The sequence below is a fragment of the Osmia lignaria genome, chromosome 14, assembly GCF_051020975.1.
Source record: "Osmia lignaria lignaria isolate PbOS001 chromosome 14, iyOsmLign1, whole genome shotgun sequence".
NCBI classification, from domain to species: domain Eukaryota; kingdom Metazoa; phylum Arthropoda; class Insecta; order Hymenoptera; family Megachilidae; genus Osmia; species Osmia lignaria.
This window is the reverse complement of record NC_135045.1, coordinates 9,770,269-9,784,290: the sequence shown is the minus strand read 5'-3', so window position 1 is coordinate 9,784,290 and position 14,022 is coordinate 9,770,269. Positions and strand designations below refer to the sequence as shown.

The window sequence follows — 14,022 nt, the reverse complement described above, 5'->3', positions numbered from 1 at the left end:
CGGAATTTCTTTGGAAATGATGTTTTCCCAGCTAAATTTTCAATCATCCGCACGGGTAATGAATAAGTGCAATTACACGAAAGCTGTTCGTTATAGAAACTTACGGTTCAGACTTCTTAACATGCCACGGATAATTGCATGCTTGATGGCTGATGATAGAAAGGTTTAATCAGTTGGATCGATTAAGGCGAGGAAAATAGAATATTGCTCGGTTTGGATTCCTCTTCCTACTCGCATACAAAAGTAGAGGTATTCGCACAATATTTCTTAGAGAAGTATGAGTAGTTTACTTTAATGGTCAATATTTCAATCAATGTTCAGTGTTTCGCAGGATGGCAATAAATTCAACGGTGGAAAACAGACCACAATGAAGTATTAGATAATTAGAGTAGTTACTTTTTACTTCTTTACCTATCCCACAATAGGTACTTGCAAAGTATTCACCGATATTTCTGTGTTCGGTTTATTCCTACACTTTCTTTTCTAACTTCTTCCCATACAAGAAATTATTTTTCAATTCTGTTCACTTGTTTGAAACAAACCACAATTAAAAACAACCTAGTCGTATGAAACTAATCAAAAAAGCAGCGGACATTCGTCGACACATTAGCTCCTTCTCGGTGTAACAAATGGTGTTCGAAGAAACGCGACAGTTAATTAGAACGAAAGAACTAAATAATGGCTTTTCGTTAAGCATCAGAGTACAGAAGGTTATGAAATATCTGCCGACTAAACGTGGCTGCACCTGTGAGCCCCATTTTTTACGAGCTTCTTGCGACACCTCATCCTAACACCTCGATCGTTAGTTCGCCACAGGTGATTTCGATTAATCGAGATAACCGAGACACCGGTTCACAAAGGCTCCGATCGCGATTCTAACGACCGCTGAATCGTAGAAGTAATCGTGCGTAGAATGATATGAAATGACAGACGGAACTACTATTTGATTAGATCTACTGGCGAAACTAACGAACGGTGATCGTTCTGATCGGCGATTATTTCACGAAAAGCACGGTAGATTGAAACGAATCATAGAGTAGATAGAAAGAGGGTACCGGTTTCTTAAATTGGAATTTTAGAACGAGTTTCTAATCACTTCTGAAAATTGTTGGGAAGAAATATTGCCGATCAGCGATTGCAATTGGGCGTTGAAAGGCGACTGTTGCTGGGTGACGTGTACCTAATTACAGGAATTTAGATGATCCCTATATAGATGTACTAATAGGAGGCCAGGTAAATGATGATTAATTCAGGTATAAATTGAAGAACCTACAGGTAGTTAGGTAGATTAATTAATTATGATAGCCGTTTACGAAATGGTGGGTTCCGATTACAGACCTGCTCCTGTAATCATATCGACCGCTTTCTTCTCCTTGTAATTTCCAATATACCTGTATCGCGTCTGTAGGTTTCATTTTATTAGGCTACTGTACACATTATGCCTTCTAATTAAGACACGACAGGAAATTATTTATGTGCTAATATTATTTATGAATTATGACATTTTCGTATTCACCATTCAAATCAATAACTTTTCTCCATATTTCTGCTAATTATTTCTATCTCTCGGTGACTTGACAAAAACCACAGAATAAATTCGCGAACCTAATTAACAATCTAACACATTACCACAGCCTTCTAATTTTTCGGAATGCCAACGAAATTCACACATGGAACAATAAACTAAGACCGTAATCTCAGCCTATACCTCTTAATTACTTAAAACATCGCCCTGATTTCGTATTCGTTTCACGTCGAACGATTGTTACAATATTAACGACGAGGCGAGGATGATCGCGATATCGTAAAATGCGAGGAAACGTATCGAGATAAGGATGTAAATTACACGATAAAACGAATTCCCACCGGTTAATACGATTCCAATTAATTAAGTGGACCGAGAGCTGTGGTAGGCTGAAATCGAGTAACGGAGAGAATATCCCGTGAGTGGTTGCGTTTTAATTATGCATCGACTCGTGGGACGAATCGCGCGTGACGCAAGGAGAGAAACTAACGATAAGGCAACGCGATTTTTCCAGCCAGCCAGCGCAGGTGAACAACATCCGCCTTCTTCTTCGTCGAAATCGCTACACGCCCGGCATCGCGGACATTGCGAAACAACGCGATGCGATGCGATCCGATGCGTTGTTTCGCGCGCGAATCATCAAAAATGTAATGTAACGTAGGAATGTAACCCGTTAAACTCGTGAAAGTTGATGACGTCTCGTTCAATGGTACTTATGTACGAATTTCGCGTTCGCGTGCGCTAATGATCGGCAATAAGTGTAACACAATTCACGCGTTACGCAATAGCCCGGTTACATTTAACGTAGGCACGCGCGAATTACCCTGCTTATCGTTTCTCTTATGTATATCGAATCACGCGACACGCAAACATCTTGTAATCGCGCGTTGATCGTAAATCATAGTAATTACGATTTCTAAACAAAGCGTCTTTTCTTTATTTCCACGACGCTATCGATCGAAAACATTTCGTCCACTGGTTTCGTATCGAACGACCGATTTCGAAACGCAGACAGACAGTCTGACATAATTTGATAACGTAAAAGTATCGCGAAATTATATTTCTGGCATATCAATTTGTAGCTTAAAATCTCGAACTGATTTACCCCTTTCCTAAGTAGACATTAAATTTCTTTCGATTGAGATACCTCCTTGATTACTACTTCGAATGCTTACACTAATCCGATCATTCTGAGCGGTTATACTTTCAATCAAATAGCAAAATCTATTAAACATTACACGGTATTACACAAGTACTCGGCCAGAAGCATGTTAGAGACACTGCTTTAAAGTGGTGTTCCGTGAAACTATTATCTCTAGCCGGTAGGTAATGGGCAGGTGCGAATGCAAATTTTCTGGTTTTATTACCTTTTGGAATACTGAAAATGTAAACGCAACGGTATCGCGAAATGCTCATTCCCTTTTACGTTCAAGCATTTCGTAATTTTCGCGATCGTTCTTGTCGCTGTCCACCGAGCGAGAATATTACCCACGATATGAATATCACGTACCGTGTACGAACTGATAAGACCGTAAGAGGAAGATAAATTCTCGGATTTTTCTTTTTCGTTGACAGCCGCGTTAAACGTCGGTGAAAGTATAAATAATAAAACGGACGGGAAAAAAGTGACGATTAATCGTGTCTCATCGTGAATTTATGTATTTCGACGTCTCCGAGCTGGTCGGTATCAAATCGTGGCACTCTGACATGTTGTTTATCGCGTTCGGTCCGAATTTAAAAGCACGACTTTTCGCAGGCCTGGCGAGATCGAGGATTATTTATTGCACCAGGAAATTTGAAGGCGTCATTTTTAAATCTCCGCCTAACATGTCGACTGTTCATTATTCTTGGTTCTACGCAAAGAAAAAAGAAGAGTAAACTAATTTCTTCAAAATTCTCAGTTACGAAATATTCAACACTAAGAGAAATCGTCTATCTATGGTATTGTGCATACGTTTTCCGCCATTATAATGTTACAGGAAACGAATTCTTCCATCAAGTCAACCATAACGATCGACGTAATTCCTAAGTCACTTATAAATCGATTTACTTTGAAATATTGCAAACGAACAAATGATTCGCTTTATTAACTGTGAATAAACTACTCTTTAACGTCTATTTCGAAAAAGATTTCTCCGTTAATAACCTATTACACAAACTGGCATTCATTAGTATTCATTTGTTGTTGAAGCTTATAAGAACTCGTTGATAGGAGATTGAGAGTAGAATAGAGTTCCTAGAGTTCCTGGTGCCAACAGATACGTGTTCGTGTATCACGGAGAAAGTAGTCCCGTGACCGACGAACCGTGATATCGTTGCTACCTTAATACGCTATAAAAATAAACAAAATGTTTCAACGCATTTGAAACGAAATTTGCGAGCTGCGAGTTGCATAATTTCCAAACAACAAGCTGCACCAACACGAATTACCCGCCGCTTAAAATCATTTCTGTAATTCGTTCGAGAAATCGGATCGACATGAAATTCTTCTAATAGTTACACGATTCTTTATTAGACTTTGGTGTCGGTAATTATGAATTCATAAAACAATGAATTTTTATTTGATCAGCTCCATTAACACGCCGACTGCCGCGGTACATTCCCCAAGTATTTTAATTACGATTCTGGCAATGCCAATAATTCCACTTTAATGTTTCCGTAATTTCTCCTCATTAACGTTACATACCATTGCCAATAATTAGTACAATCGATCGGAAGCTGGTAAGTAGGTTACTATTGAAAGTCAGAAGACAATTCGTTCGAAGTCGAAAGATTCAGAGAATTATTTCTTTATTTTCCACGATTTCCACCCGCGTTACTTCTTCTTCACCGGAGAAAATATTTTCTCGCGTGTCGAATCGCGAATGAATTAAACCTTGAATATTCACCGACCGTGTAACGTTTAACGAAACATCCAGATAATGATCTGCCGAGCTTAATGATACGGTGAAAAAGAAAAAAGTATTGCATTTCTTATCTATTCCTATACAATCTACCTTCCTGCAGAATCATTGCATGTAAAGAAGCATCTTTCCATAGGGGAGAACCATCTTTCCGCATCGCGCTCACGGAACGAGAAATTTTCAGATTGGAAGAGAAAATTTCTTTCGGTAGTCACTGGATCGATCTGATAATGTGTCGCTTTCTCGAAAGCGAAATCGGATGCAAAAGGATGAGCACGAAAACTCGCGTGCGTTAGATTTGTTGCCGGAATTTTTGCGAAGCGCGAAATCGTTTAATCAATATTTCGTTCGTTAAATTGGAATTATTCGGTGGAATCATTTACGTATGGAAGAAATAAGTTCCGGCTAACTTGTACCGATCACAGTTTACGTGGGAAGATGAATGAAGCTCGGCAGACACCTGCTGAATGAGTCGGAGTCCATGGAACGACGTCGGACCCAAGAGATATATTGCAGTTTGGACAGCACGTTGACACGCTGACTGTTGCGCGTATACACACGTCCGTTTAAAAACCAGTCGGCAGAGTTGTTTTTTAATCGAACGAATTCCTTGAGCGTATTGTCGGTCCGTGCTATCGAAACACGTCGTTACTCTTTCCTCAGCATAGTTTGCCGAGTTTAATTAGCGTTAAGTCTGGTCTGCGTTATAGAAAATGTTTCCTAAATTCATTTGCATTTTCGTCCATTAAGAGTTCCATTAATGTTAAAACGATCGCAAAATAACCGTGTAAGACAGAAGCAACGGCTTGTAAAATAAAAGGAACGAGAGTGAAGTCTATGTAACGTGTGTGCGTGCATAGCTATGAGCTGATTTGATTAAGATACGCTGGGGTGGAAATAGGTGTAATTATTCTTACTAGGATATCCGTGTTCTGATGGAAGACTTTATATGGGGATTCGCGTGATTTGTACTTTAACGCGGACTATCGTCGAATCATGGCACTCTGAAATAATTTTAGCTGAGCTAATATTCTAATTTCAAACATTTTGATGACCGTGGCTTTTTTTAATTTTAAACTATTCTTTCAAATCTTATATTATTTAGCGATATGCCGAGTGTAGATGATTATACGACAATGTAATGTAGAAGGAAAGTAGGGAAAAGCTGTGTATTATTAATCCCGACGTTAATTAGATAAGGACAGATTTAATTAGCCGATGCGAGAAAGCGGGTATAGGTAATGTCATATCGTATTGCGGAAAGCATATCGTGTCGATGCCAAACCGAAGGTGAAAGAAAATCCTTCACCCATAGACTCGAATCTACGTTTCCATTGTGTCGTTCTTCAACCTCGATCCGTTCATTTTTCACCGTGGAAAGCGTTTTAATTGCCGAGACACACGGCACTCGCTCTAGAAAGAATAAACGATCGCGTTTGATATTTGTCACGCTCGTTTAATCGAAAATATACGTCTCGTTCGAGATTCCTTTGACTATCGTCGGCAGGGAACGCGGACGATTTACGAGCATCATTATCTGCTTTAAAACAACTCGAACGATACAACAATGGCCGCGTGCCGCAATAATTGGACGGAATACGAGATTCGAATGTGGCGATACGTACATGGAAGGTTGATAAAGAGGGAGGGATACCAGAGGTTCCTCATTACCCGTGTCATAGTCCTTGTTACTCGCGCGTTCGTACAATGAACAATGATGTCATTGTTCGGGGCAAACATTTCACGGATAAAAGTTTCGATGAAGATGTACGGTATCCTGTTTTTCATGCACGCAACATTGTTCACTTTGATGGACAGCGGAGATGGGATCCAACTATATTGCAAATAGGTTTCTAATAGTCTACGCGGACTTAAAAAATGAGAAACAATACTGATAAGCAGATTCGATCCTAATTCCTCTTCTAAGTAGGTAAGGGAAAATGAAAAGCTACGTTTACATTACGTTCCCTTCCCGTTTCAAGTTACATACCGAGGTGAAGAAAAATCTCAGAACACTACGTGTAAAGAAGACAAGAATCATTGCACAGCTTTTCAACAGCACAGACAAACGACGTTCAAGAAACCGAGCCATGGCTCGCATACAAATTGATAGGAAACTTAAGTATCAGGAATTTCATTATCGAGGATCGGCGAAGATTTATCCTCGCGATTCATCGATTCCCACAAGAGAATCAAAATCCTTAGCAATTATTGAGCAGCGTAATGCGGTAATAAATAGGTTTGCTTTCCCGTTACGAGCTACATATCTGACTTATCCGCTCGCTTATGTAACCATTCGAAACAGGGTCGCTTCGAACGCTCATTTCCTTGACTTCGTATCGTTGAACACGGTAATACACACCGGTCTACACCATAGAGTACACCATACGCACGTGCAGCGAGAAGGATGTTAGATCGTTAGCTGTTCCATCTGTTACGTCAGATTGTCGCGAGTTTTGCATAACAAACACGTTGTTCCAGTGTCCCATTAAAACGATAATCAAACGACCAGATGTAATCGGCTCTCTTTCGTCGTATTAAGTTATCGTTTGACGTTTCATTCATGTTATGAGAGAGAAAAAAAAAGAGAACGATAGAAACGGTAATAAAGGATTGTCGCCACGAGTGTCATTAATTCTCGTAAAACTTACGTTCCTGCCTTTTAATATTTCTTCCGTTGAGAAACGATTGTATCATGTGACTTGTCCGTTCGTTCGCTCTACGGTGCATTCTTACAATTCCATCTTTCGAAATCAGATGGATTTTCTTCGTTACACCTTGTAACGTCAATTAAAACGCGTACACCACTCGTGGTTGTTTATTTGCACGATATATGCACGGGTTTCCTTTCTGATACCATCTGGCCTTGCAATGTGTTTATCACAGGCGTCATGGAGAACACGATCTTTTAATTTGATAAAAAATAAGGAAGCTTCGCTAACGACTTGCAACGATGAAAGTTGAACACCCTTTGGTGCTCAAAACTACACTGATTGAATAACAGATATACGAAACAAGCAATATTGTAAATCCGCTTTGATACTGTTGTTACATGGCATAGAGAGTTCGTAAAAACGTAAGCTTCCATTGTTTTTAGTCTCGTTCCTCCACAACTAGCAAAACCGCGGAATAGAATAACGATTTATATAATAATCATTGCAAGAAGGTATAGACGGAAAACATTGTTCAGGAACATTTTATTTTTCAATTGATCGAAAACAATGATTAGAAATCGTGTACATTTGCGAGTGCGCGATAGAAAAAGGAAGAGAAGCAGGATTTCACTGATTAAAACACGCTAATGAGAGTGTCATATCTTTTTTCTATCGACCTCTTTACTGACTATGATATGATCTTTGGTATGGGTGAAATTTGCATTGAGGTTCTATAATTTACTTCTCAGGATTGAAATCAGTGTTTGCAGAGACGTCGGGAGTGATTTAATCCAAGCGTCTGTTAAAATAGAAGAAGCCTGGCACTTGGCATCGGACCAGATCCGACATAAAATCAAAATGTGTACAATATAGAATCAAACTGGATCCAAAATAATTTTGGAGACGGTCCATGTACCTCTATATCGTGAAAAATAATTTATAACGAAATATGTGAAAATATGAGTTAAAGATACTTGACACACCCCAGGCAAAAATTGACACTAATGGATACGGGTGTTGACACTAGATTGCCGGAGCGAGTCAATTTGACTCATATAGAAAAACTTAAATAATTTTTTTTAAAACATATGTTGGTTTTTAATAGAATTATAAAATGTATACAAATACTAATTCCATCCCCTCTCCGCTCCTTAGTTCCAAAAATCCATATGTACTATACGTATTTTGACGGATGTGAGTCCGGCAATCTAGTGTTAAATAACCATAGTCATTTTTGTCGACAACCAAAGGGAAGTTGCCAAGTTCTTCATCGAACTAGCTAATTGTAAGATGTATTCCGCGTTCTCGTTGCCTATTGTTCATAAATTTTTCTAATCAACATCGCTGGTAATTGCACGATTAATTAGACGTTTCGTGGCGCGGAGAAGTGGCGAGTTTGGAATTTCTTCTGGAAACCGGCTCGGTCTATCCTCGAACAACTCCCCTGTGTACATTAAGTGGCCGGTCGCGTGCATATCGGTTACAGACGCTTTAGCCCGTACATCAATTAACTTGCCGTTACTCACTGCTCATTATACGAACGTACAGCCTTCGTTCCCTTCCTGGACAGCGATCATGATACGGAATCTCGACGAACGAACCCGCGTACACGATCCTTCGCAAGTTTCGCTCGTTCCCTTTGCGTACGTTTCGAATTTCCCTCCCGTTGCATTTCGAGTGTGTAAACGTTGAGAAGGAAATTGCCAACGCTTTCACTTTTGCGAAAAATGTGAAAAAAAAATAAGAAATAATAAAAGTTATTTATGTTCTAGTTGGCGTCGTGTAACACGGCAGCATGTTATTATACCATTTACCACCTGTTCTATTGTTAGATTATAATCCTACGCAAACTAGTTGTAGCTCATTAATTTCATTGCCACGTCTTGAACGATTATTATCATATATCGGGAATCGAATATTCTTTTTTTGCGGTGTTCGGATGAGAAACATACTAATCATAACAACTAACAACGCTGCCAGTGGAACGAAATATTTTACGGAACTTCGAGCTTCGTTTAATTACTATTTCTCTTCAACGTGTACGTTTGAATTTATGCAGGATAAACGGGAGGTTAATTATACTGTGTAAGGTGCGGACGAATGTGATAAGCGGAATAATGTGCGCGTGACGTTACACGAGTTTTCTTACATTGAACATATAAGTTATGAGCTTGAAGGATCATATACTATGATCACTCTTACGTAAAGCATTTATTATGGTCGTTTTAATCGTTAAGATAAATTATATTATTTAATCAGTCAAGAGTAGTTAATATCACGTAGGTGACTACCATTCGAGTTTATGAAGCATAAAAAGAAGGTGCTGTAATGCAATACGAACGATATAAGCTAACATTTTTAGAAAATTTAAAACAAATCATTTATGATTAGATCTGAATTAACTTATGGTTAATATTATCCTAAATAATTTTAAAATATAGCTTAAAATTATGGAGACTCCTCAACGAAGAAAGTATTCAGCTACCGAAGCGAATTATTAAAAAAAAATTAATTTTGAAAGTTATAAACATTTGTATGATGCGTTATGCAAGAATTGTATATCGCGTGTCGATGATAAGGATCGCATAATAAATTCATATCGCAAATTTTCCCGGTAAAGATATCTTTATTTGTTAAAAAATACTAACGATGTAATAATTGATTTGATCTAATTTGACGTCAAACATCAGATTAACGTCGAAAGAAAAATAATGAGTAGGATTAGAAAATGGTGAGGAACTGACTTCCGTCTAATGGCGCATGGTTCGATGCTGTATAAATCGTTGAAAGAAACATGGTATTCTTAATAGGACTATTTGCTTATGTTTTATGTATACAAACATTTTTTCAAACGTTCAATATTTTTACTTTCGACGTTTTAAGAATCTTATACGACTCACTAATCACGTTTGCTGCTTTTAATAAGCGATCTTTTAATTAATTAAGCAATTAACTCGAAAGCAGGACAACGAAAATTTGAAATTCAAGGAAGAGAAATTGCAAACATTTGATCGCGAGCTATTAATGCACGCATTGTATGATGTAATAACAGCAGGCAATTACACGCGTAAAGTTTGCAGTTGAAAGTATAGTTACAGAAGAGAAACGCACACCACGTGCTTCTTCAAAATTGATTCTATAATAGCTTGGAAATCGTTAAAAATTTGTAGTAATCCGGAGAAAATGAAAAAAGACGTCGCCTTGAAAATGAACAGTTGATGGAGCATAACGCGATCAACTAAACGATACGTCGACACAGTGATGAGAAAAAGTGACTAGCGAACGATTGTAAATACCAGCTCCAGTATTAAACACGTTACAGGTCGGGATTTGTAAACCGACGAAAAACAGAAATAAAAAAGAAATGTCTTGATCAAGGTTTCACTTCGCTCTCGTGATCCACAAGCTAAAGTAAAAGGAGGAACGCCAATCTCATACACGATAGAATTATTTTCTTTTGTCGATTAAGATTCATTTAAAGATCGAGAAGAAGCTGAATCACTTAATATTCATAAAGTCGTGTATTTTGTGTTACAGCAGCTCCGATGTATTAACATATTAACTGCAATAACATCGTAATTTAATATAATTGAATAATCAAAAAGAGAAAAGTCAGAATAGTATTACCATTATATTAATTACATAAGGCGTGAAATAAGTGAATATAATGAAAATCAAAATTGAAAAATCAAACGATTCTATCCGTAGTAAATAATAATATAATTTATTGCGGTACGCTCAATTAATTTTATTGCGTCAATCATACCGAAGTATGTAGTGTTAAATTGATAATATTACTTTCAGATGCGTGTTATTTCAAAATAAATGCATTGCATTGCGTACGGTGAATCACTTACCATGATTAATATAAATTATATTACTGTACTAACAGTACAGTAGTGAACAAATTAAAAGAAAAAAAATATACATAAAAGAAAACAATATATATTGTTTTGAATCGACTGGTCGATTTGAAATAGGTTATAAAAATTCGTTATGCACTTACCCCATCGTAGAATGCAGCACCGTGTAATACACTGCCTTGTGATGCACCACCCTCTAATGCACTAGCCTGTAGTGCATCTTTTAATTTCTATTGTAATTAGCGTAGTCCGGTAGTCGCAATTAATAAATTCTCTTCCAACACGACCGCACTCGTATACACACAAACACAGACTAAGAATTTTCGTGTCCTCTTCACTTCGGTATGTTATGATTCCTGCCGCGTGCTCAGTATGGCTCACGATCAGTATCGAAGATCAGCCCTTAGAGTAAACACGTCTCGAGCCTCCAGGCATCGAAGGAACCGAAGCCAAATATGTGCGTATTTCTGATTATAACTAATTGTAAGTAAACGTATATGAATTGAATAAATATTAGTTTATAGTTTATAACATAAGTTCGTCCCGTTTTTTTGGTTGATTGCGTGACGTATGTAGTATTTTCGACTCGTAAACAATTTCACGCAACCAAGTGTCATACGCCATTTTAAAGGTTAGATTTCAATGAGTATTTCAGTAATATTCAAACCTATTTGTCTCAAGGTATTTGCTGTTAAGAGCTATCAATTTCGGTTTGTTTTACTCGGTTATTTTATAATTTCTTTTTGCGATCGCATACTGTAGAAGTAGATTGTCACTTGTTACATTTAAATAGTTCAAGGTTTAAATCACTGTCTACTTATCCTGGGTCTAAAATTAATTGGCTATTCAAGGCTATTACATTACCACAATAGAAATGATCGGTTGTGCATTTATTAAAAATATATTATTAATGTTGTTTAATTATTGCTCAATATGTCCAATCGTTGATTTAGAGTAGAGCTATTGATTTACGAGTAGACTATGGACAGTTATGTAAATATATATTTTTACAAAATATTTTCTTTTCCAGGTGACTGAACGTCGATAATTACCTTAATGCGCGCATTTTGCAATTTATTTCAATGGATACTTTACATATTATTTCCATACACAGGTATGTTAAAAGTGCGAAATATCCGGATACCCGAGCAGACAAGAACTACACGGATGTAGAATATACACAGCTAACCTGAAAAACATCAAAATACCGACGCTGGAAACGCTGCTCGAGATGGCGATTTCAATAAATTCAGCCGATGCAACCAGGTTTGCGGCAATCCGGCGTGGCGAGATATCGGGAGCAGATGGGAACATAGATGCCTGTGGGTAAGTAACAAAATCCAGATTTCATGGGAGCGAACCCGATCCAACGGGTTAGTTCGCAATAATTCCGCGAGATATCAGGCTGTTCGAGGAAAGCTCGATTGAAAAAGGTGGAAAATGATCGTAAACAGAGTTGGTTTACCTCATTGCAAAGGTTCGACACGGTTGTTTCGAGCAAATCGATAGGTTAGGTAAATCGTGCCGTGTTGAATGGTATCGCGTTTCTAATCTGCGAACTAATCGAGGCGCGGCACCGTCGCCCAAAGACAAGCACAGGGACATGTTTTAAGAAACGCGTCTACTTTCAATTGCGCAACCACTTAGAACTGTTGCAGCTGCGTTTCCAGCACGATCGTTCGCGATGATCGTGAAACGCTACCACGCCTGACAATAGCGACTATGAAACGTTTTAAAAAAAAAAAGTGCTCGGAAGTTGACGAGTTGTAGAAACAGGTGCACTCGAAGAACCGCATTCCAACGATTTTCAATTTCCTGTCACCACTTTAGTCCACCAAGTGGTATCGGTTTCGTAATATCCGTTCGGTCGCAACGATCCAGTAAAAATACTATACGTGTCTATTCGTTTAGCCCGAAGACAATTTCGTCGATGGAACATGTGCAAAGGGTGAAAGTTGCGAACAATCGAAACTTGTTTAGATAATGAACGTAAAAGAAAAAAAGCGATTAATCGATCCCCCGCTACGCATCTAATATAGATTAAATTTCTTTAGAAAAGCAGAATGGGCGTATCTAATAAAATCATCTAGACAGTTAATAGACATGTTTCTATCGGCCATACGAAAGAAACGTTCGACTAACGGAATCAGAAATTATCCTTGAACACTTGTCTATTATATTCGATGCGTTCGATCTACATACGCGTTCGTTAAGCCGTAGAACGATTCATGATCTTTCTCTTTTTCGTGGGAGGCCCACGGCAGGCGTTGCTCAAGGTGTCGAATTAGAAAGGAAATTCGCGTGTTATCCACCGTGTAGCCGGTCACTAATAATACAACGCTCGTGAAAGTGCAGACAAGCAGGGCGGAGTAGCCTTGTTCGCACGATTCCGTCAAGGAATCGCGAGCAGTGATCAACGATTCTGAAACGCTTTCGAACCCGATGACTCGTCAGACGTTCGATTAACGGTTTTAGACTCAGATGTAACGTGTTGTGGGTAAGAACGAGGTGTCCTTCGTGGGATACGAAGGTGGCTAACACTCGACCCTTTCATGTCGATCGACTCTGATCTCAGCGGTTGAGCGTTTGGAGGTTATATTTCGAAATGATCCTGAGTCTTTGGTATTGTTTCATAGTTTAACTAAGATGTTGGTTATAATAAAGCAATTAGGTGGGGTCGTAATTGTCGCCATTCGTTCAGACCCGAAGAAGGTGTTGCAAAGGGTCGTTCATCTTCTCGCGATCAAACGATGCGCCCCCTCGAAACGATAAATCGAATCGGCGAATTTCACGAAGAACGTTCACGCTGTTCCGAGTGACAAACAATCGGTCGGATCGTTATTCGCGCATACCTTTTGCGAAGGTACACGCGGCGAGGGCGTTAAAAGGCTACAAAGCCGTGCAGCTCCTTTCACCGTGTTCGAGCAACGGGGCATGCTACAACGGCAGATCGATGCGTCGAACCGGTCGAACAGCCGCACTCGAATGTGATTCACGATTCGTTCGGCATCGAACCTGAATCACGAGTCACCGTTCGATAATGGCTCTCAAAATTGGCATCCTGGAAAACGTTTTCA

At 38.7% G+C, this 14,022-nt stretch overlaps 1 long non-coding RNA gene across 1 annotated transcript in view; it reads left to right on the top strand.

The window, feature by feature from the left end:
• The first annotated feature begins 9,028 nt into the window (after positions 1-9,028).
• LOC143306080 (uncharacterized) overlaps positions 9,029-14,022 on the top strand; it is a 48,101-nt gene continuing 43,107 nt past the window's right edge. The window contains exons 1-2 of the long non-coding RNA XR_013063481.1: positions 9,029-11,428; positions 12,060-12,271. This is a non-coding gene — a long non-coding RNA (uncharacterized LOC143306080). The remainder of the gene's footprint in view (positions 11,429-12,059; positions 12,272-14,022) is intronic.